The sequence below is a fragment of the Nothoprocta perdicaria genome, unplaced genomic scaffold, assembly GCF_003342845.1.
Source record: "Nothoprocta perdicaria isolate Ctin4 unplaced genomic scaffold, notPer1 scaffold_180, whole genome shotgun sequence".
NCBI lineage: Eukaryota > Metazoa > Chordata > Aves > Tinamiformes > Tinamidae > Nothoprocta > Nothoprocta perdicaria.
This window is the reverse complement of record NW_020454983.1, coordinates 964,457-988,723: the sequence shown is the minus strand read 5'-3', so window position 1 is coordinate 988,723 and position 24,267 is coordinate 964,457. Positions and strand designations below refer to the sequence as shown.

General features: G+C 38.1%; 1 long non-coding RNA gene across 1 annotated transcript; it reads left to right on the top strand.

Moving 5' to 3' along the window:
* The first annotated feature begins 8,174 nt into the window (after nt 1-8,174).
* Nucleotides 8,175-22,856, top strand: LOC112945072. The gene is made up of 2 exons (XR_003248940.1): nt 8,175-8,304; nt 22,771-22,856. It is a non-coding gene; the product is annotated as an uncharacterized LOC112945072 (long non-coding RNA).
* Nucleotides 22,857-24,267: the final 1,411 nt, after the last annotated feature.

Sequence of the window (24,267 nt, the reverse complement as noted above, 5' to 3'; positions counted from 1 at the left end):
TACAGCTAATTCTCACATGGAGAACCTACTGGTTTCTGTTAATTGACAAGAAAATTCTAATTAACACAGCCTAGCTATTAGAAGAGTTTTGGGTGGACTCAAGATGCTCAGGGATATGTTGGTTATGAGGAATTAGAAGACTGTAGAATGGCAGCTAGCCTAGTAATAYGTGCAAGAGGTACCCTAAAACAGGCCAAGGTCAGAACAGAAATGATGGAAAAAGGGGGAACCCACCAAGGGAAGAAAGAGCCGTTGTTGAGACACAAGTCAAAGCACGTTGAAGAGAAACGATCTCTATAAATGAAAACATCATGATAAAAGATGCCAGTTCCCGAAGGGTCACTTCTCAGACATGCCAGAGTGGGTGTCTGGGGATTATGTTCCCTCCCCTGTAATCGTTAGCTAATTGCTGCTGCTTTGTGTCAGCAGGTAGGTCTTGGTGTCAGAGCACAGAACTGGCCTATGTTGGTTAATTGTTTCATTTGGCAGTTGTAACTTCATGAGAAGTTCTTGGGTAATATTAGTCCCATCCTGGCATGAAATATATTCATCACCAAGTATTGGAGTTCTTTTATTGGAGGTTTTTTTTTCAATTCAGTGAGACTTTAACTATGTCTTGTTATGTAACTATAAGGAGTTTTAACACCTTTCTGTATACGTTTGTGTTTTTCTGCAAGCTACCATTTCTAGTTTGAAAATGGTGATTTATACCTAATAAGGAAATAAATGACTTTCGTTAGTGTAATAAAATAAACTGTAACATAGATGGTTCATTATTGTAAATAATTTCTGAATGGGACTGGGTTGGAATGTGTGACAGACTTACAGCTCTACATCTGGAGTGGCTTTCTTGAAGAGTCAGAGTGGTTGCTGTAGGTTTAACTCTTTGTTAATGATAGTAAAATGGGTGTGAAATTCATATGGTTACTTTATAAGGAAAATATGAGACATAGTCATGCTTTCTAGTAAAATGTAGCCTGGGTAGCTAAGTGTGAAGAAATGTGCTGTGTTTATTTAGCTGGAACTTAGAATTTTTGTATTACAGGGACTGTGCAGCAGGCTCCTGTATAACATTTTCAAAACTATTTTCATTTTCATCTGGAATAGAATCTGGAAAAATATTTATGAAATATTATTTCAGAAGGAGTTTGAACAATTACTTCAAAACCAATTAAAGTGTATTTTTACAATATTTTAAGATACCTGGATTGTATTAGTACTTTTACATTATTTTTGATGTAACATAGTATCTACCATATGGCATGTCATAGTTTAACTGAACATACCAAGGATATGACATAGCAAATTATGAACCACAGGTTAAGTAATGTAAAAATAATAGAAACAAGACAAGTTTTAGGTAACTTGGAACACTTTTTTTTTGGAAATAAGATTTCATTTGCTTCCAGAAGTAGAAAATCCTGAAATGTGAAACATTTATTTAAAATACTTAGCGAACTTCAGCAAAGTTGTTGTTATTACTGCATAATCAGTATTCATTTAGTCAAAATGCTACTTGTCAAATGAACAGTGTTTTGAGAGAAATGTTATGATCAGCACTTATAGTATGTGAAAAGGTAATGCTTTATTTTTCTCATAAATACTTGGGAAAGAAACATCATGGCTAATTTCTCAAATCATGTAAGGCTGGTTATTTCCCAATAGCTTTGAAGTAAATTTAACAAGCTGGTGGAGGATGTTCTGGACACAAGAGCATGTTCCATTTATTTAATGCCAGAACAGCCCCTCTTATCATCCCTCTGTAAGCACTGAGAGCTTAGAGCTGCCTCTGAAAGAAGAGGGAGGGCCGGGTTTTTCCTGGTGGATGAGCAAGCCTTGACTACTGGCACGGCACTGCAGGCCAGAAGCAGGCTGGCCTGGTCATGTTGCCCTTGGATCCAGCTCTTTATGATGGGGTCTGCTCAGCAGCTGGGTAGGTCAAGACAGGAAACAGCAGCAGGTTTAAAGCTCCTTTCCCAGTCTTTTTATGATCCCAGCTTACCTTAAGTTTATGCCCATTATAGGCAGCAATGATGCTTTTCTGTTTGTTAGTTATGTTCAGAAGCTGCACTTAAGTAGATATGTGGACTCATTCAATTTGTAACAAAATAAGTTCAGCTCCCAATTACCCAGCACACTGTTTGTTTTTATTTAACTGCATCATTTTTCATTGTGCTGCAGGGTATATTTTGCAAATTATGTCACTTCTAGTTACTCTCTTGAGTCTGAGTGATGTTAGAGCACTGACCTGAGATGGAAAGTCAAACACTAAAAAGCAAAATAACATTTGGTTCATCACTGCTAGACTCTAAAAAGATATCTGCTACTGTTCCATTAGTCCTGAGCCCAGAGGGTTTGGTGGAGACCTGGGATTACGCTGAATATTAGGCAGAAGTGCAAGAAGCTTAATGAGCAGTTTTGTTTGGTTTGTTGTGTTGCAACTCTGCTAGAATTTTTTTAGAAAAACCACTTCACTTTGTCAGGGTCTAATGTCACTAAGCACTTTAAAGTGGAATACAAAGAAAACTTGACATTCTTGTTTTTCCTTTTCTTTCCTTGGAGGCATATATTTTTGCAGCTACAGAGAAGATAAAATACTTGAATAAACATAGCAAAGTATGCACCTATTACTGCATTATTAAAGCAACGCGTTATTACTGCAAAAGCACGTGTTGCTTGGCTGGTGATGCGAGAAGAGGGATATGTCTTGCTGCCTTTCCTCCCATTCCTTGACTACGAAAAGGCAAGATGCTTTGGAGCCTCACTTCCATACCTAGGTGGTTATAATGGTTGAAAAATGCCCAGACCAAAAGCTGCACTGTTAGGCAATCTTAAGCAGACGTCAGCTGCTGCAGAGATCAGAAAGGAAATTTCACTTACTATGTAAAATAATTGCAAGTGTTTGATGTATTATGAGGTGTTTGGCCTCTGCAGGAGACAGGCTTCTGGACTGGAAGGACGAAAGAACGGAGAGAATGACAGTTCCTGTATTTGTAATATAGCAGATTCCTGGGTAAGAAGAAGAATCCATTTGTTAACTGGAGAGTATGATAGGTTATAAATTTGACAAATTTCTAACGTGTGTTAAATTATTAAAGAAGTAGATGCAGGATAAGTACCTAAGCCAAAGTATCCACCGCTTCTTATCATAACTTTTCAAAACAGAAGTTCAATAAGAATCACCAAATATGAATCAGAATCAATCACAAAGAGCCTTTCAGTGAACACTTTGGTCAAATCATTGTGTAAAATGGGAGCTGCCAAGTGAAGATGAAGCCATGGGGATGGCCATAAGTGGATGAGCTGTTACTGTGGAGACAAGAGATGGGAAAGCTGCATGGTTTTAATTTGGGGTGGGTAAGAGTTATGTGGTTTATAAGGGGAAGGGGAGATCAAAGGAGAGTATCTCAGGGAGCCCCAGAGGGACTTGTAAAATGCATGAGGGATTGAAGTAATTTGTGAGATGATTTCAATTTCCTGTGCTACTAGTAGAAAAGAGTTTTGATTATTGCTTGCTAGAGTTGACAGAGAAGTAACTAACATTTATTTTATCAAGAAAAGAAGTTGATAAAGTGGATAACTTTCAGAGCTTTTCTTTGAGTAGATGTATGGATCTGTTTTGGTTGAGTTTTTGTAAAGTTACATTTCTGGTGTATGAGCAAAATGCTTCAGGATTCTTTGAGAGGAAAGACTATCTATGTAAATGCAGGATATTAATTAACGTGACTCATGCGTATAACTTCATAGAATATATACAATTCCTCACAAATGAGGTTGTCACGTTTCATGTAACCGTTTCTTTCAGATTTCCCTTATAGACTTGAGAATATAGTGGTTGGATTACATAGTTTGGAGTATATAGTCTTATCCATCTTATAGAAGGATAATCCATCTTATAGATGGATAAGAATGCTTATCTTTGTTGACTTTCTGAGTGTATAATTTATTGATACATGCTATCATAATTAATATAATGAGTATACTTGCCATGAATTACTACAGCAATTTGCCTTTTAAAGTAGCATTTGGAGAAGCAGAAAAATTCAGCCAAAGCTTCCTTGGAATCAGTTTGCCAAAATATTAATACTAGTTGTTGATGCCTTCTCTGTATTTGTGAATATTTTSAGTTCCTGTTTTTTTATCTGGTTTATATTTACTTATGTTGACTTGACTAAAAGTTAAGAATCCATTTGGGAAACGGAACAAAATCAACAACAAACCAAAAAAGCAGTAAGCTTGCTTTCTCTCTTCTAATACGTGAATAGGAACCTATATGTCAGAGGATGAGATTTAGTGTTTCTGAAGTTCTGGAAGTACAAAAATGCTGCATTTAAATCACTTTGTGCGGAAAAATAATTTCTTTTTTTATCAACTGATTTTTATYGAAAAGACTTTTTAATCCTTAATTTTCTCATGAACTAGACCTATTTAATTCTAAACACAATTTCGAAGTGATTATTTTGATTGTTAAGCAAATTCCACATTCCATGCTAGCATAGTTAATACATATCAACTTTTAAAAAAATCATTTTCTGTGTATTTCTCATCTATTTTTACTTGATAAAATTAAGAATTAGAGTTCAAGGAAATGAAGATATTTGCAATTGCTAAAATTAATATATGTAGGCCTGTTCCTATATAGCAGAAGGAAATGCCAAATTTTATCACCCCAAAGAATCAACTTTTCTTTAGACAAATAATCAAAATATACAAATAAAAAACAATTTAAATTTGATTATTTTGATCAAAGTTTTTGCTGTTAATTACAGGTAAAAATCAGTGATTTAAGTTACTTCAATTTCAGTCAGTCTATTCTAAATAGAAGTCAAGGACTGATTTGATTTCATGTTTATCTGATCTGTGATTTTCAAGTGCATAGGTAGGGAAAAGCACTTAAACTTACCATATTTCAATATAAAATATTCCCATAGAACATCAGCTGCTGAATTATAGACTTGTATTTACTACCTGCAGAAAAGCTTGCATTCTGAAAGCATGATCATTAAAAAAATAATCTGCAGTCCTGGAAATTTACAGTTATACTGTAAATACTGTGCAAGGAAAAAAGTCGTCTCTGTAGGCCTGCCGTCAGGAACGCGGAACGGATTGCTCTGAAGAGAGTAGCTGCTAGGAGAATCGATGCAAATAGTGTTTCTCTTCCTAACAGAAAGCTCCTTCTCTCAACAGAAGGGGTTCAGCCTGAGTTCAAAGCTTCTACTGTGCTGAAATCCAGTGCTCTAGCTCCATCACCCTAGGCAGAAGATGCATAGCTGCTTGGCTGACCTGCTGGCTTGACTCCTTTGGTCTRGTGTTCACAATTTCCATATATCCTCATTCAGGTCTGGGTCTAAAAGACTATTTTTCTGTTTTGCATCTCAGTCATTGAAGAGCTCATAAAAAWTGATCTGAAAACGTGAGGAGGAGGTTTCATTCGCTCTGAGAAACGCTGCACAGTTTGGCTAATTAATCTGTAATTTCRATCTGTGAGAGGACAGTGTATGAAGTGTATATACCTTCCTGGCTAATGTACATGAGTACATAAGTACTGATGGGGCAACAGTACTGAGCTCGCTCCCATTAAAGCCAGAACGATATAGCAGAGATGGTGATGGCCGGTTACAAGGGAGATRAGTGAAGAAATGTCAAACACTTCAGTGCTGGAGATGCTAGGAGCCAGGAAAAGRAAACCTCATGAGCAAACGACCAATTGAAGATGCTGTTAATAAACTGTGAACACTTGCTCATGGCAAAAGGCAGTGGCTGGAAAGAGGCTTGAAAGCAGGAAAGTCGGCACGTGGGCATCCGGGCTGGGTTATTAACTGCCTTTTCATCTAAAACTTGGCAGCAGTATGAAAGCTAGCTTTCAGAAAGCAAAAGTTGTGTAAGTCATTTGTTTTTATGAAAAAAAAAAAAGAAAAGAAAAGAAAAGAAAAAAAAAAAAAAACCACATGAAAATCCGTGTGTGCGACCGAATGTGGCCTGCCTGAAGCAGCCCTGTGGTTAGGCCAGAGTTAGGGACCGCTGGGGCCCACCTGGGCCCCCAGGGCACAGTGTTCTCATGGGACCTCGTGCAGGGACCGTCCCACTGCCCTGAGTTACATCATCAGCATGGAGAGATCTCCTCAAAACACTGTTCAATGAGGAATTTAAAATGACTCTTTGATTAAAAAAATAGACTTTCTTAGCCACTGACTAGCAGATAGACCTGACTATTGTGAAATCTGGTTTTAAAGCTCATGGATCCTAAAAGGCTGAAGCTTTGGGAAGTCCTCTCAAGGTACCACCAAACTACTGAGGACTCTCCCTGAAGCTAAACAGCAGCACTTACGTAATTTGTGCTATTATGATTCTACGTTTGTACTAGAACCAGGTAATTAACATGAAAGTGTAATTGTATATATGTTCATAGAATCAATATTAYAAACTAGTCTGACCAAAATGATGTAAACTTTCATTTTCTGCAGTTGTTGCTGCATCTGTTTTCAGTTGTTTGATGAGAAATCTTATTTCTACTTATAAGTTTTTGAGGGTTTGTTTGCCTTGAACTCCATTTCAGGTTTCTTAGATCACATTAAAATCTTTTATACAGCAAGGTTATACAAATCTGGCTGCAAATCAGGTGTCTAGAATATAAAAGCAACTTATTTTGCCTTTTTTTTTAAAAAAAATCTAGGAATCCTTACATCTCATACATCTYATCTGCTACTATATTTCTCTATTATATAAACATCATGCACATTGAATAGCTCAAAGAAATCCCAAAGAAAATTAAGTGGTTTGTTCCCAAACTGCTTTTAGTCACAATATTTTTGCCATTTTTATTTTAAAGTGAAGCTGTTATAGTTTTAGCATTTCTGAAACATTCTCCCATTTTTAGTCCCATGAAGAATTGTAATTTGTAATATCTCTGACAAACTTGTGTAGTAATTGTTGAGATTCTTTAAGCTTAATTTTTTCTTTAAGCTTAATGTTTTAAATCAAGCTGATTAGTGGTGAATACAGTATTTTTATGGCAGAAAAGTTGCCCTTTTAATTCTCTTTAATTCCTCTTTTAATTCTTACATACCTCAGTAGATGCTTAGCCCAACCGTAAAAGCCCTTTTATCCAAAGTAAATGCAAACACTTAGCTGGAGGGATCAGCATTTTGCCTGGTTGTAAATGAGACATTCTCATCATGTCAGTACAGGTGCAGCTTTATTGCATTGGCTTGGGCAAGGAAGTCRGGCTAGACATTCACATCTCTCCCTCCCCAAGACATTCATGCCYGTTCTTTGCCTGTTCTTTGCCTCTTCATTTGTACTGGTACAACAGCTTTCAAGATAAACTGCAAACCAGGTGGCTACAACRGTACTGGTTTATAAAAACAGCCAAACAAAACTGCCACCCCGTTATAGAATAAAAGGAGACTGATTTTATTTAAAGGTTGTTCTAGTGCTGCAATGCTGTGTTGATGGAGTGACCAGATGCAGAGCTCATTAGCTGCTCCAKAAATGATCACAAAGGACACTTTTCTCAACTCTTTTTGTTTGTTTGTTTGTTTTGTTTTCTACCTCAAATTTCATATTGTCAAAAATCTGAGATTTTTCTTCTTGGTTGGGAAGGAAGAAATCAGGGACATATAAGAAGTCATTTTTCTAAATTATCTTTCCRACCTGGGACTAATTATTTTCTATTCCCCTTAAAAGTTTTGAAACTGTAAATGCCACAACTAAGTCTAAAGCCATTTGGTAATAGCTGAATTATAAATGCTTTAGGAAACATAATAATTTATCCGAGATTGTAAACATAATTATACATTTTATTAATTGTGCTTTATAGGTTTCCTTGCAAAAAACTCCAGAGACCTTTCCTCAACAGTTCAGAAAAATCCAAATGCAAGGGGTTTTCTGCTAGTGAATTTCATCTCATTTGTATTTGTAGGCTTCAGAAAGTCGGTTCATCTTGATAATTAAATGATTCATATTTAAATGTTCTTTGTAACTCTGACTAAAATAAATTGAGTTGACATAAATGTGGCTGTTGGACCTGAGTTCCTGCCTTTGGTAGGAGGCAGGACACAGCACAGCCAGTGTTGACAAATGAAAGRTTTATTGATAAACTTCGTGTCCAAAGAATGAATAGGTCTTTTTTTTTGATAAGTTTTACATAACTCTCTCTCTGTTTCATCAGATCCCGGTACGAAGTCATGTGAGGCCAGCATAAGAACAGGAGACTGGAAGGCAGAGAGAGGATAGATCACTTGGAAGTGTCAGATACCGTAATGTGACTTCTGACGTAGCTGCACACAACCTATGTGGCCTTGGGTAAGTCACTGACCTTCTCCATATCTTGGTAGCAATTCTAATAGTCTCTCTCTCAAAAGACTTCCCTAAGTAGATATGAAGGTGATGAGAATATAATACCATACATAGAAATGTCTTTGGTAATGGCTTACTGTTGTGGGATGTTGCAAATATTCTGAAATTCAGCTTGTGATTTGATATTTAAACTTCTGCCCAAGCAATTTCATTCTTTTATCAACAACCTTGAAAAATAGTGTACTACTATTTTGAGATTAAAGGAAGTGTTTATTTTTGGCATTTCTTTAAAGTCTGGTTATAGATTTGTACTATGAGTTTTTTAGGACCATCTAGCAGTCTGATTCCTGTTCACATCAGTGGAAGTCAGGCTCCTGGTAAATCCCACTGGGTTCCTATATGTGTGTTGAGATACTTGAGGAGAAGGCTCACATGGTCCTTTTGAAATCATAGGGAAGGCCGTAACACAGAGACGGCTGTTGAATGACACTGGTGAAACAGGAATGCCTAAAAAGGTCTAGCTTGTAGCTTGGTAGAGAGATCAGGCAGGAAAGAAAGATGTTCAAACAACAACAGAATTTCAGAGGGGGGGAAAAAAAAACAAAACAAAAAAGAGCAAATGTCGGTGTGAACATTTTTGCTTTGTTTCTATTTTGCTGTCTTTTACTGGTTCTACCTCATCTTAGACATTAATAACAGTGGTGACCGGTGCAAGTTCTCTGGCCAAGGCTTTATGTGATATGCCCTGATACCATCTGTACGTGAGGAGTAAAGATAAAAACACTCTGATCTCAGGCTTAAAAGCTGTACAGGAAGGTTATCTGTGGTAGGTATTTTCCATACCTGCCATCTTTCTTTTCTTGGAATGATAAATTGATGCTCTTTCAGTTAGAAAGTTTGCACTTCACAGGTGCTTTCAGTGCACTGGCAGTTCAGGGCTTATTTGAAGGCCGACACTGGCAGGGGAAGAAGGCTGGAGCAGAGAGGCAGCCGTCCATGGCTGGAAGACTGGTCAGAAGTTAAGCTGGTGCTGTCGATAAAAGTAGCTTTCTGGGAGTTAAAAGCAAGTCTCTTGTGCAGCAGAATGAAACACCTTGTAGCTGAACAGCAAGGCTGTTACACAGCTTGAGTTAAAAACTTYTCTGCTTATCTTGTGGCAACCTATGTTGCTCCTTTTGGTTATAACCTGGAAGCTCTAGACTAGAGGATGAGAGTCACAGCAGAGAACTACAGACTCCGACAGACTTTTTGCTTCTCTCGAGCTGTTTTAAATGGCTTTGACAAACTGTCCTTTTGTTTTCCTGCAGCTTCTCACAGCAAACAATTGGAATTTCATTCTTTTCCCAGCCCGTTGCTTCTCTCAACATGATTTCTTTCTTGGACGCTTGCCTCMTTTTCAAGCTTGATGTAGTAATATTTCACCAGTGCAAAATAATCTTTTCCTGTCCTCCTTTACGGCACTAATTGGTGTTTTACCATGCACTTCAGATGAAGTTGAAGCATAAGACACACAAGTCCAGATCCAAAAATGGACTCACATGTCTCTGTTCTGCCTGAGCTGCGGTTTAGGAACCTAAGAGCCAGAGTGATTGTGTATAACTACACCTCATTGCTTAAGTACCTGTTAATCCATAGGCACCTAGTTTCCTTGCCTATAAAATGGCTTTGGTATGTGCTCGTGGTGCAGTGTAATGCTGTGCAGAACCCYATAGCTATATGAAGGAGTGGGGCAGTACCTTGCAAATATACAAGTGGGAGCCCAGAAGCGACRTCCCTGCATCCGTGTGGTCCCGAGCCGAGCGCCTGCGCTGCCGTTCGCTGGAGGGTGTGAGTTCAGTTGTCACGTCCTGGYGGAACAAGACGAGATGTGGAGTGGCAAGCAAGGACTGTTGCAGTAGCAAATGATGCCTGGTAGCTAAGGACTGTTTTCTGATTGCTCCCTCTCTTCCTCCGCTTTAATGCAGATGAGGCAGTGATTAATATATAAGCGTGATATATCTCTGTGTGCTTGGGTGGCTTTCTTATGAATTGTGGAAAGAGTCTGTGAGCAGAATGCCTCCTAGCACTGCTCACCTCTCATTAACTGAGCAGTAGGATGAGCTCAGCACAAGGTTTTGTAACAGAATCCTTTCTGCAGCATTGTCACTGCTGTCTTCCAAAAGCTCTCATTATCCCGTGCTAGTGCAATACCAGTGCAGTGTATACATATGTGTGTATATTTACATTATTGACAACTCTGCGCTTAATATGGCTTTGTTTGAAACTTACTGAAAACATAGATGTATATCCTTGATTGATCAGTATTGAGAACAAAAAGAAAAAAAAAAAAAAAAAGCAATTACTCCATGTAGTTTTGTGCCTTGTCTTTTGTGAATTAGATATTTCTGCCAGAAATCTGAAACTTCTCATGGTCTGAGGTATCTGTGAAAGGAGAAAGCTGAAAAAGAAAAGACCAAAATAAAAGACTTGTGTTTTGTACGAGCCATCCAAAGCAATTTCTACTGTTCCTGGCTTTGATGGCCGGCCAAGTGCAAGTGCAATTGGAGCCATTYGGCTCATGTGATTTATGTGCTGTCCTAACACCTCCAAGGCAGAGAGGTGAGACAAAGAAACGGAAAGGATTTAGAATCTGATTAAACTAAAAATAATAGTTTGAAGCTGTGTTTAAAAATTATTATTTCAGAGAGTTTGAAAAGAGGAGAGGAATGGACAGTGTCTTCTGGGTGTGTGTAGCTGGAGTTACGGTCAACTGAGCAGGGTGATGGGGTTGATGCATTAACAGAAGTCCTGCAGTTTAGCAAGTCTGTCATAAATCAGCAGAGAGGGTCCTGGTACAAAGCAAAACAGATGTAAAATAAAAACCAAAAAAAAAAAAAAAACAAACAAACAAACAAACAAAAAAAACTGTAACTATGATCAAGTGTTAATGAAGATTTTATTCTGTGTTTGTCGATTACAACAGTCTCTATGAGCAAAGTACATGTTGGTCTTTGCCCATTTCGATGATGCTCTTTTTTTAATGTTTGGCTGAAGGAAACCATCTGTCCTTTTGGGTGCTATTCCGCCCCTAGAGATTTTTGCACATGTACTGTGCTATAGCTGGTATTAATTTTCAGGAGGAGAATTTACAGGCTTTGCATGGGAAACTCGTAACATCTGCAGGTGTGGCCATTTTATCTATTAGCTCAGTTTTATTTTCAGGTTTCTCTGGGGATGAGGGGGATCTGCAAACTGCAATAACATATAATACTGTATTGAAATTAATGGTTTCTATTATTGCAGTGATTCTCATTTTCTAGTCCCCAAGCTCTGATTCCTCTGCAAGCAAAACCTTTCACAGATATAAGCATCAGTTCATTGACATACTTAAGAATGTGCTTAATTTTAAACATGTGAATGGTCCCCCAGATACATCATAAAAAGGGCACCGATAGCAGAACTTCACATTTCATGCAGTATTTAAAAAACACAGATAAAGAGCACAGGTGTACTAAAAGTCAGGGTTTTTTTCAAAAGTGTGCTTGCTGGTCCACAGGGTTGCTCTAAGCAGTGGTGTAAGAATGAAAGCTCATACACAGTGGGAGCAGGATTAGCCTTAAAGCTTATAGCCYGTATAGGAAAATGAGAGTCACAAGGGCATTTTAAAGGACTCTCTCATTCTATTGTGCATGAATGTATTTTGTCACTTGATTATTCCAGGTAAAGATAGCGAAAGCAGTAGCTGGAAAAATAGTTGTGGCAGAAAGAAGGGGGAAAATAAGAGAGGCATCTACATGTGAACTGTTTGACTGTATCTAGCATTATGAGTTATAGATGCTCTAGAATGAAGTCATTCACAAACTGTAGTTGTGAAATCAGAGGTTCGGCCCCGTCAAACTGTGAAAAACAACCATGAAATCAGGTTGGTAAAATCGAATATATGCTTATATCAAAGTATAATGGCCTCCCTAAGTTTGCATCATGTGAAAAAACAGAAAATACCTGAGAATGTGTATTATTATCATTAACCTACTGTCATGTCTATGTCCTTTGGTCTTCAACTGTTTTCCTGACCTCTCTTTGGGAAAGTGCAAGCATTATCTTATTTTCACTGGTTGCTTTGGGAAGGAGGATAAGTGACCTTACAGGCTACCATGCCAGAATCTTTGTAGTTTGCTTTGAGTTCACTTTAGTGTGTTCATATTTGTGAAATTTGAGTTACAGCAGAGGACAAATAYTTGTCAAATGACCTGAAAGAAAGATGAGAACAATTAAGCTGTACTGACACAAAATGAAACTTCATGAAAACTTATACACAAGTTGCATATTTAATTTACATATGAGTTAAACATCTTCGTGAGTGAGCGTACTTCTGACTCGGTCTTTTTAAAATTATTAGAACGTGACTTCCATGACAAGTGAAAATGGATATTTTAAGTCCTGTCCTTCGTTTCATCATTGCTATTAACAGGGTTAGAGAGTTGATGGTTGGATGGTTAGAGATGATCAGACATGCCTTTTTTGGAATATGATCTGCACTTCCTTCCGACTTGAAAAAGATCAGAAAAGATCTCAAGAAAATGCACTAGAGAAGGAAAAAATACATGAGGAGTTAGAATCAAGAGCAAAGTGATGGAGTTCAGTCCACTCAGCCCAGACATAATCAGGAAAAAAAAAAATACAACAGGTTTTAGTAGATTATTTTCTTGCAAAATAAGTCAGGGGTAAAAAGAATTGGTCACTAAGAATAATTTGGGTTGAAATGAACTGTCAACAGGGGCGTTTCCAGGACTTTTCATCTTTGACTGTGAATTAAATAAGATGTTACTAGAACAAAAGATACATCAAAGAATTTTATCCTAAGTCATCCTTCCTTGTGATGATTTTTCTAGCACTAGGAGAAGTTTTCAGATTAGTGGCCAGGTGTTTATTTGGTATAAAACATGTGTAGTCCTTGTAGTTCGACAGAACTCCATGGCCCTGGTTCTGAAGTTCTGCTTCCCTTCGTGCTTACCCGCTGAGCTCCTGGGTACTGGCTCTGTGTATTTTTCTTAGCTCTTACTTAGCTCAGTCATGAAATGAAAACAGCCATCTGGTAGCAGTCCTACAGAGCAAACTGCATTTTCTCACCAAAGTAGGAAGTAATATATATAAGTGTATGGACTTGGCGTGTTCCTTTCCTCTCTGTGTTATCTACTGCTGAGCAGGGAATTAGTAAAATAGATTTCTAGAAGAACCTGAAATAGTTTCTAGCTGACATCACAAACATTTTTATCAGACTAGCTAGCAAATATATTCCAGAAGGCCTTACTCTAACCAGACACACGGCATGCTACACATCTCYGACGTTTGCACTTTACACCAAATATGACCTGATCATAAAAAATTCATAGCATAATTTTCACTCCTACGTTTTAGAGCTGAGATTTGCAGAGATGATGGCACTTTGTTCCAGGAGGGGAAAGCTAATACATAAGTCTAAAAGGGTATGAGATCATGAGCAGAGGCAGGAATATGTACATGAAAAGCAGTAATCTGYACATACTCATGCTGAGAACTACTCAGACTTTAAGAAATTTTCTTGAATTCTTTAAGGATTGGTCAACCTACTCAGTTTATTTGTAGTCAAACATCGGAATAGATCATGCTACCAGGACATCTGCTGAATTAACTAAGCCATCTGCTARAAAGATGATGGCACAATATGCAACACAATGTTTGTAATCTCTACAATTTCCGGAGAGGTAGTTTCTCATTTCTATAAAAATGTAATTAGAAAAAGTGTGTTGTATTCATAATGCAAAGTTTCCACTCTTCTGCCTTCTCCTGGTGGAGAATGAAATAGAGCGCACATTGTCCATAACACCAAAATACAGATGATGGAGAAGAATGAGGGTTGGGAAGGGTGGTCATCCTCTCTGGAACACAGTTCTGCAAGCAGCTGTAGCTCTGTTGGGTGAAATTTGAGGAAAATGTACTGAAGATCACATGCAATATTGCACTTGGCTTGGTGTTAGTTTTCTTCTTCSTTCAGCAAGCAGTTGTGCAGAAGGAATAAATTCCCAGCTATGAAGCCAGCCAGCTGCAGCTTGTAGAAGTCTATGCTGAGCTGACTGTCACCTGGCAGAAGTACCTGCACATTTGAAGGGAATTTATATATAAATTTTCTGACATTGTCATGCAGAATTGGGAGTCTGTGGTGATCCTGAACTTGCCTGTGCTTGCCCTATCTATCATGTATGAGTGGACAAAACATTTGTTAGACATTTTGGACCTACCTTTATCTCTTTTAACCCCTGTAATGTACTCGAGATTGCTCCCAGACTTGTTCTGTACTTAAATATCATATTGCTGCCTTGAGAATAATGTTTAAGATAGACCTGGCGAAAACAAACAATATCATCTACCAGAGCCTTTGCAGTAAATGCTGATTGTGCCCCCAGAGAGAGCCTGGCTTGGAGATAACAGGTCTTTAGATTACTAGTTTAACAGATCTTTAGATTACTAGCTTGAGGGATTCTCCATGTTTAGGGTATTCTTTACTGCAACGCCAAGACATATGACCCAACATTTTTTTGATGTCTTCACATTGCTCGTAGTTTGTCTCAATTTGCAAAATTACCTAAGTGGACAAGGAGTCCAGCTGCAGCATGAGATGCAGAGGAGATATATTTTAATAAATATATGTTAGACACAAAATCTAAGCTATATAAGAGTATGCCTTTCTCCACATAGATAAGTAATGCATATGTATACGTAAGTAATGTAGTACTTAGCTTTCTTAGTATTAAGTGTTTTTATTTTTCTTCAAACAAAATTATGCATTATTCTTGCCAAGCTTTCATGTTTAAGAGGTCTGTTTTCATACTTCTATGCACCTTACACATTTGCAAATTTTCTTTTTTTGTATGTATACAATCACATAAAACAAAATAACTACCTTTCTACTCAAGTTGCAAAATCAGTACAGTGTTTAAGCATTTACTCATCTTTAAGTGTGTGAATAATTCCATTGAGCATAAGTGCACTGAAGAAATGCCAAATTTGCTTTTGTGTTTTCAGCAGAATTTCTTTTTAAAATACACTTGAGTCCACAGAGTTTTCCTCAGTTTTAAGAATATCAGCGTAACCGCAGATTCTTTTATCACTGCTCTTTTTTTCACCTTGTTCTTTTATCACTGAGGCTGTGAACTTGCTCTCTGCTATAAAATAGGGACATACTTCTGTGCAGGGCTTCACTTTCTCTTTTTCAGCTTGCAGGTTATTGTACACATCTCAAATAGCAGTTTTTACCTTGCACAGTCCAGATGTTTCAGACTTCAGAATTCCAAAATCCCATGGAGGAGCCCCAGCTTTTAAACCAGTGCCAGTGTGAGCAAGCCTAAAGTATGTCAACCATAGAGCTAAGTCCTCAAAATAGTAGTCAGGCAGCTGGCATTTAGGCTGACAATGATCAAAAGACACTACTCCTGATTTGCAAAGTCTGCCAAGTTTAAAATATTTCTTGCAGTCTGGCTTTGCCATTAAGGCGATTCTCCACATATTTTAATGGTAGGGTTAAGCTAGGTCTCTTTCATGTTACATTCAAGCATGTTTTAGCCAGAGAAAACAGGCTCTCTAAAGCCATCAGAATAATGGGGTGATTTTAAAATCTCCCTCGGGTTTAATAAAAGGTGGTAGTTTTGGTGAAATTTCTCCAATAGGCCCTTCTGTTAATGCTTATCTAGTTAATGCATCTTCCAAATGGCCCGGACCAGAGTGTTTGTGATATTAAGAAGACTCTGTCGTGTAGCTCCACAGATGTTTTTTCTGCACCTTTTTTATTATGAGCTGGGGTTAGAATTTCACAGCTATGTTCAAGGGTATTCAGTATTCTCTGTACATCTAGCTGTAGTCATATTGAGCTCCCCAAGGGAGTGGGGTAGAACAGGTTTTTCAGAGAGGAGCTTGTTGAAACGAATAGGGCTGTTACTGCAAATGCCAGCGGAGTCGGCATGGCACAACTGCTTCTCATCCTCTTTCATATGGTATCCCATGAACAACATGTATTTTGAATGCCTTACAGTGGATGCAATCAGCAACAGGCTACCATCAAAGCAAACTGGTGTGCCAGCTGTGGATGAAATGTATGTTGCCAATGAATTGTCTTTGTGAAGGAGCAGGAGAAAATATCTTCCAGTGGAGCAAGAAAGCACAGTCCCATTGATTTTACTGACCACGTAAAGGTTATAGGCCCCTTAGGATTTAGCCCTGTAGTTGAAGCTTAACTTGCAGAGTTGCTTCAGATTCATTGCACACGGAAATTTTGCTCAGGCTGAAGCTAAAATATTGCTAGGGAGTCTCTTGTGTTCAAGGTTTCTCCTAGGGATTTTGTTTCTGGTTCATTTGGGAACAGGCAAGAATATTCTTTTTTTCCCTGTAGCCTGATATTCAAACTCTCACATGAAATTTTGATTGACAGTATTAAAAGACAAAGCAGGAAAACTTTTTTTTTTTTTTTTTTTTTTTAAAGAAACAGTAGTTGGTTTAGTCAAAAATTTAGGTCAGTGCTTCAGTGGACCGTTCTCCTACAAGTTCTTTCACATGAATTTTTATTGAGCTATTTAAACTGCACTAAAACATTGTTTTGATATATGTAACTATTTCTCAAAAAAAACCCTATAATTGTCATTGTCTTAAGCTTGCTGTTATCCATTGGTCAAAACCACCTGAGCCCTAAGGCACAAATCAGGCTTGATACAAATGTGGTTGGGTTGGTTTCCTTTGTTTTTCTTCCAGAACCGTTATGAGTACAATAGCAGTGGACTACCCTAAACTGCCGGTCAGAGGACAAACATGGTCAAGGCCTGACTACACAGGGTCTAGAAAAGAGATAGCCGTAACTCCTCTGTCTTGACATACTAAATATGTCCCAGCCAGGTTCGTGCTGCTGGTTGGCACCTAGTCAGTTCATGTGTTTGATGTACCAGTGGTGTCCCCACCATGAGTTCAGCTCTCTTGCGTGGTGCAGAAATGCTGGCTTGTGGATAAGCCTCTGAGCCGAGTGCAGTGCGTGGTGTTCTTCAAATCTGGTCTGGCCCTCATGACTTACAGTGCTTATTTTCTTAACTCTGACAAACTCTGGCCCCATTTAGGACCCTGTCAGCATTTTAATAACTTGCCAGTTCTTACTCTTGTTTACAATTGCTTAGACATAAACTGAGAATCAGGATTAGCTGATGTGTTGGATGTATCATATGACTGTGTTCTGCCCAATTGGCTGTCTTGGGAGTTTGGAAACACTCTTGGAACGTGGATTACATTTCGATGAAGAGCGTGTCATCTTTTCTCTCATTTCCGCTTACAAGAACCATTACTATTCACATATTTTGAGTACAGAATGAGCCTCAGCACCTATTTTTTAAGAGAAGCAGCATGTAATATAAAAGAATTAGAAAAGTAATGTGCTTTTGTATGTTTGTGCATGTTTCCTTTCTTTTGCTAACTATAAAATAAGATTTTCCTGCTGTTATGATTTGCTTTATATGTTTGCCCCAGTGGTAGAGACGTGAACTGGGAAGTAGAGCTGAGGTTTGTCGCATTTGAGTGTCCATACGAAGCACTGGAAGCGGTTCTGGTGGCAGACACAGGCGCAGGAGTAGCTTGTGCAATAGAGCTGTGAAAGCTTTCAAAGGGCCTGGCTTTAATTAAGCCCTTAGAAGTTTTGAAGAGCTCTGATTTCCGTTTGTTTCGAGTTGACAGCAGATCACAACTTCCTTCCTGAGCCCGTTGCTCTCGGCATACGCGGAGGAAAAGGCGGCATCGGCCAGGCCTGCCGTTCGGGTCCGCGCTCTGTGCTGCTTGATACCGACCAGGCAGTACTGCAGTTAGAGGCTATTCTAGGTGCAAATTCTATGGACTTCACTTCATGCCACCTGAGGATTAAAAAATGTATCAGCAAATATGCATTCCACTCCCTCAGGAGAGCATCAGTATCATTTTGGAGAACATTAGATTGTTTGTGGGTGTTTGCAGCGAGAGAAATCTTGTATAAATTTCATAGCTTATGTATAAGTGGAGGGAATTCTGTCACCATATGGGTATGGGTTTTTTTTTCTATGCATAGATAATGAATAAATGCTCATTTGAGCTTTGGGCATCTTAGCAGAAATTGAAATTCTCTAATGAAATGTGTGACTGTGACTGCCAATGTGTTCCTACAGACATCCACAGCGATAAAATGCCCTCCATACCAAGTGGTTGAACGGGGATGCTGCCTCTGCAGCAATCCCCAGAACGCTACAGCATCAATATGAAGCCGCTTTTATTTTTAAATCTGCGCTTTTCCCAAAAATAGCAAAAATTAGGGAGAAAAATTGGGGAGACCAGCACACAACAATGGCACTGTGCACTGAGGATTAACTTGAGCTTTACAATGGAAGTGTTCGCTCTTTCACTGCCTCCTCTAAGTTGTGCTCCCAAAGAGCTGCCTTATAATTGTGTCTGTTCCCCCGTCCCCTGTTGTCAAAATGATAACATGAAACCCAGCTGAGCGACCTGATTTCTTAGGACATGTTGACCTGCTTCATTGTTCAATCTTTAGCCATGAGCAGCTTCAAGTGGCAGTTCTCTGGGGAGCTCTCTGCAAATGCGTGGAAGCCACATCCTGGGATGCAGTCGATGTAAGGAGCGGAAACATCACTGGATTCCAGGGTTATTAATTTGGTCCTACAGAATAAAAGGATTCTGAGCCCTGTGATGCTCTGTGTTGTATTTCACCAGGCAGGAAATCGTTACAGTTAGGAAAACATTTAAACTGGGATGGATCTTCTGCTGATATAGGCTGCCTATTAACTACTTATTTTAGATTTGTGATATAACTGAAAAATACTAGGGGGAAAAAAATCTTAGTGTGACAGGGGAATTTTGGTTTTGTGCTTGATTCTATAGCACCAAAAAAAAAAAAAAAAAAAAAAAAAAAAAAAGAGAGAGAGAGAAAAATCATCACAAAAAAAGTATTATTGTATTGGGTATGATTTTCTTTTCATATTTTTTTTTTTTGTCTTCAAATAGCCTATGTTCTGCTTTCTCATGTTATCATCTTTGGTCTGCTAATAATGTCTGGAGTCATTATAGGTGAATGTGTGAGATGTGTTTCCTATAATCTTGAAATGTCTTTCACATCAGTGTGATCCCCGTTTACTCTAAGTGTAAATACTAGTTCTAATTAGCTGCTTGGGTGAATCACACAGAGACATGATCTAAGAAATCAGTGTTTACGTCATCTAAGAAATCAGTGTTTTAAATACCTAAGCATATTTAACTCAGCTTTCAAAATCTCAGTCAAATCTGAAAAATCTAAACTATGGGGCTAGTGAGGCCCCATCTCTCCATACATATGTAGAAAATATGCTTGAAATGGAAATATAAAAATTTTGAATGTGACTACCTGATTTTTTTTTAAATTGTCTTAAACGAAATAAATGTCACTTTGAACAAATAAATCCCCTATAGAGTGGCAACTATGGGTATAAAACATTGAAGCATTATTGTGTTTTCTATGAAGAATGTGTTGACTATAATATTTAATAGTAGCTTTACATCACAGGAATAGGAAAGCATAAATAACATGTAAAATTAGCAAATGATATTTTGTTTTCATGTGCTTTCTCTATTCAAATTCTTGTTAGATTTGTTCCCTTGCAAAGCTCCACTTCTTACTTTGAGACAACACTGAGTTCATCTTTTCAGATTTTTGTTGAAATTAATTTAGATTTTGCTGTCAAACAAATTATAACTATATTCTGCTGTGTAATCAAATTAAATCATTGCTGTAAGTCACAAACACACAGGAAAAAGATTTTGTTTCACTATAAATTCGTTATAAGCTACAAAGTTGAACATCAAGCAAATCACTTGGAGTCAATTACCTTTATTAATGTTTGTTTGACTCTTTGCTAGTGTTGATGCTCTCCATCTATTTTGTGTACTTAGATTTATGGAATGCAAAGTTGTCCCTCACACATTCTGCTAGGTTCATTTCCTTGAAAGCAGAAGGACCCACCCAGAAATTACCTTTAACTTTTTTGGTCTTGGAAACCGTATAATCGACTCCAATTCAAGGCATTGAAATACAGAATATCAGAACTAAGAATATTTTTTAAATTTCTTTCATGGGATAATCATATTATTTCTGGATCCTGGTTGCTTCGGTTTCCATCTTGGATGTGGGCCCAGCTGCCCAGATCTTGCCTTGTGAACACGCTGGTATACAGAATACATGGGCAGTTAATACTGCCTCCTTATTCAGTATTATATTTAGTATAATTACATTTATATGGATTCACTTCCTAGCAGAATGAATGCTTTAACTAGTAATTCAACCAAACTTGTAAGCAATATAGGATGAATTTCTGGTATCCCTGAACAGAATTTTAAGAAAATTTTTGTCTACCGTGTTTTTTTCACAGATAGCAAGGGCAGAATTAATATGATGTTTATGAATAACTCCTACCAAAATATTGTGCATTATTCAGCCACTTCTGATCCTGGGTTTCTGTTGTTTCTTTTGAAGTCAATAGGAGCAATGTGTCTTAGTCACCTGTGAACACTAGGTGTAAATCTGCAGGGACTTGATGGTGCTTTGCTTTTTTGCGTGTTGCTTCATAACTTGGCAGGTTGTATCCGTCCAGTTAACAGACACCTCTTTGTTATTTTGTTGTTGTTGTGAAAATTTTAAGAAAAACGGGGGCAATGTGGGACATGGGCAACTTCCCTTTCTTATCTCATCAGCAGAGCCTAACTTGTTCCAGATCTAGGTAAGGTGCAAAAGTAAAGAACAGTTGATGACACCCCATTAACAGCTTTCAGCATAATACCTCCAGCTAGCACTGTTTCCAGAGAGCTTTAAATATTGATGTAATAATGATTTCTAACCTCAGTAGGAAAAAAAGAAATGGGAATTCAAGAAATGGGCTGCAAGAAGGATGGGAATGGAGAGGAATGGACAGCATTGGGAAGGAAGCAGGCAGGTGGGCACTGCCTGTTCAGATTTTAGAATTGTAGCAAGTTAGAAATATTCTGAAAGTGGGTGATAGAAATGTAGAGGAAACAGCCATTTTTATGATGGGGCAGTTTATTAACTTCCTTCCAGGGGTGCTTCATCTGTGTAGACTCCTACAGAAACTCTAGTGTCCACAAAACTTTAATGAAGTTTTATGAAAATCTTAATGAAATCACTATGACAGAAATAATAATGACATTGAGTGTATAATACTGTTCTCCAAATGAATTTAATATAGATTTTTTTTTTCTGTCTTCTTATTTACTTCTATAATTTGCTTCTGGGTGCCATGTTTGGTCTTTATCATTTACATAGTCAAATGTTTCATATAAGTAATAAATTAGTAATCTGTTTTGTCACCTTTCCAATATATATTGAAACTTTAATGGAGCTGAGAATCATTCTGCTTCCCAGTGAACCAATTAGGTATTATGTCTTTTAAGTAGATATGAGTAGGCCATTAAGTATTTATTATCTGCATTTTTAAAGGAAACTCATAACATTTTAAAGGAGCCCTCGATGCTGAATCATGAATTTATCCTTTTCTCAGCACCTTCCTGAACTTGGCAGGTCATGTGACTTCATTTTGTCTTGCATAATTACAAAAAGAACCCATGGACTTAYTAATTACTTAATTTTTAGCTGAGTTTTTGTAGTTCTAAATTTTTGTGTCCCCTGTCCACTTCATATGCCGAGACAGGGGTGAAAGAAAGGGCATGAGGGTGGCAATGCAACAGCATTAACCAAGAAAGTAAATCACTGCATCTATTAGGGGTGGCCGAACCTTCATGCATCCAAAACAGCAACACAAGATATAAAATGTCAAAGACCAGCAAGGATTTTAGAATTTTTAATTAGTACCTTATGAGGATTTGGGGTAGCTCTTGCTGTAGGTTTACAGTTCAGTAATGAATGAATCCAATGTGTCCTGCAGGACACATCTCCTGGGCTTCTGCCTCTGTGCCTCCTCCTCCTGCCACCCTGCCTAAAGGATCTTCTGGTGGGTGACGTCTTAGCAATTCCCATGCTGGCCATTCTGAGGAAGCATAAACGGTGAACAGGGAGCAGTCATTTGCAGAATTAAGATTTTTTTTTAAACTCCTAAAATACTTTTAATGGGGTCTTAGATGTGAACATAAGAGAACAATTTATTTTTGGACAGRTTATGCTTCTATATAGTGAAACAAGTATCTAAGAAATAAAATCACTGTTCTTGAATCATTTCTAACATTTTCTTTATTCTTTTCTTCATCCTGAGATGAGCTGCTTGCAGCACACTGTACACATTTGCTGACTACGTTCAATTTGCCTAATGCTTCATTATCAATTGGTTATTTTTAAGTAAAAGCAAAACAAAACAATGCAACTACTATCATTGTTCTAGGAGAAGTAAACATGCCAAAATACTTGAGCACTACTGGAATGAATGATCTGAACTTATCTAAATGCAGATGGATGTTGGATGCACGCCGTGAATGCTGATGCATGCGGAGCCCACTTCATCCRTGCCACGCAGCTCTGAGCAGATACAGCAGCTCTTCTGCTGGAAGCGGCCGAGGGGCTGAGCAAGTCGCCCCGCGATGATCTCTGCAGAGTTCAGGGCTGAGCTCTTGCATTTGACTTCAGAGACCCAATTAGGCGCAGGTTTTTCACGTACAGTGATTCAAATCCAAAAGGTGAATATATACAGGATTTGTTTTGGTTTGTTTTGTTTTTWTATTTGACCTTAACATCCTTTGTTCCTAACCTTGTGTCTAGTTTTGTGTCTAGGGCCTCTTCTATATGTAGGGCCCTCAATTGCCTGTAAGAACTGCATGTTTCAGTTCTTTTCTTAAGGAATRGCTGCTCCCCCTATTTGGACAGTCTTTGCAATCTTTAGGGTGCTGGTACTGGATTTACTGCATCCCTCGTGAGGCTTGATCCCTAAGTCCCATCATACGAATCCTGTTTGTGTCAGGAGAGGGCCTCAAAGTCAGCCTCCCTTCAGCCTCTGCAGTCTCTGCACTGGTGGGATTCTGTCTCCAGCCATAGATGAGGCTTCCCTGGTCCCCTCAAAAAGGCGATGTAGTGGGAGCGAAAAATCCTTTCATTTTATGTACTTTGTTTGCTTGCRGCAAAGCATAAAATAATAATAATAGTAATTCAGTTTAGCGAGCTATTTAGAACAAGTACACATCATGTAAAGCATTAAAATGTGTCAAATGTCACATTAAACTCAGATTTMCATATTTATTAACAGATTTGGAAGGTAGCATTAAATAAGTGTAAACTTCCATATTTAAACTAGCAAGTAAAAAYATCTAAATGCCGTGGTTACATTTACAGACAATAGGAAGGAGATTTATTAAATATATATGGTTAATTATGTTACCTAATTTTATTAATATATCTAGTTATATATTCATATATTATTTTTAAAAAAAAGGAATAGGCTTTCTGCACATTGAAATCTCTGAACTTATAATGAAAACCAACATTTTAGATTCCTCCACCCACCAGAGGATGTGGAGGGTCCCTCTCAGCTGACCCAGGGGCTGACTTCATTGTCATCCACTTCAAGGTTCTTTGACACAGGATATAAAAGCTTCTAGGAGCAAAAGTTATTTATGTGAAGCTTTACCTGGATTTTAGCTGAGTCCTTTGTAAATTGAAAGCATTTATGGAATTGGCTTATGGATCCAAATTTAGTTTTTAAATATTCACCTTTTTTGAAATTCTGAGATTCGGGGTCAGGCTGATGTGTCTTCGAAATGTGGATCTTGCTTTGGGCACAGAGGCCGTTTCTGATTCTGGAAATACAATAACTTGGTAGAGCAGGAAGGAGTCCTATTAAGCACTGTCTTGTTCTAGCAAACCATCCTCCAGCTGATGTAGTGCTAGGCCAGCTGTTAATAATTTTACAAGCAGAGCGTGAAATAGCAGCTTGATACCTGACTAAAGGGGAGCTA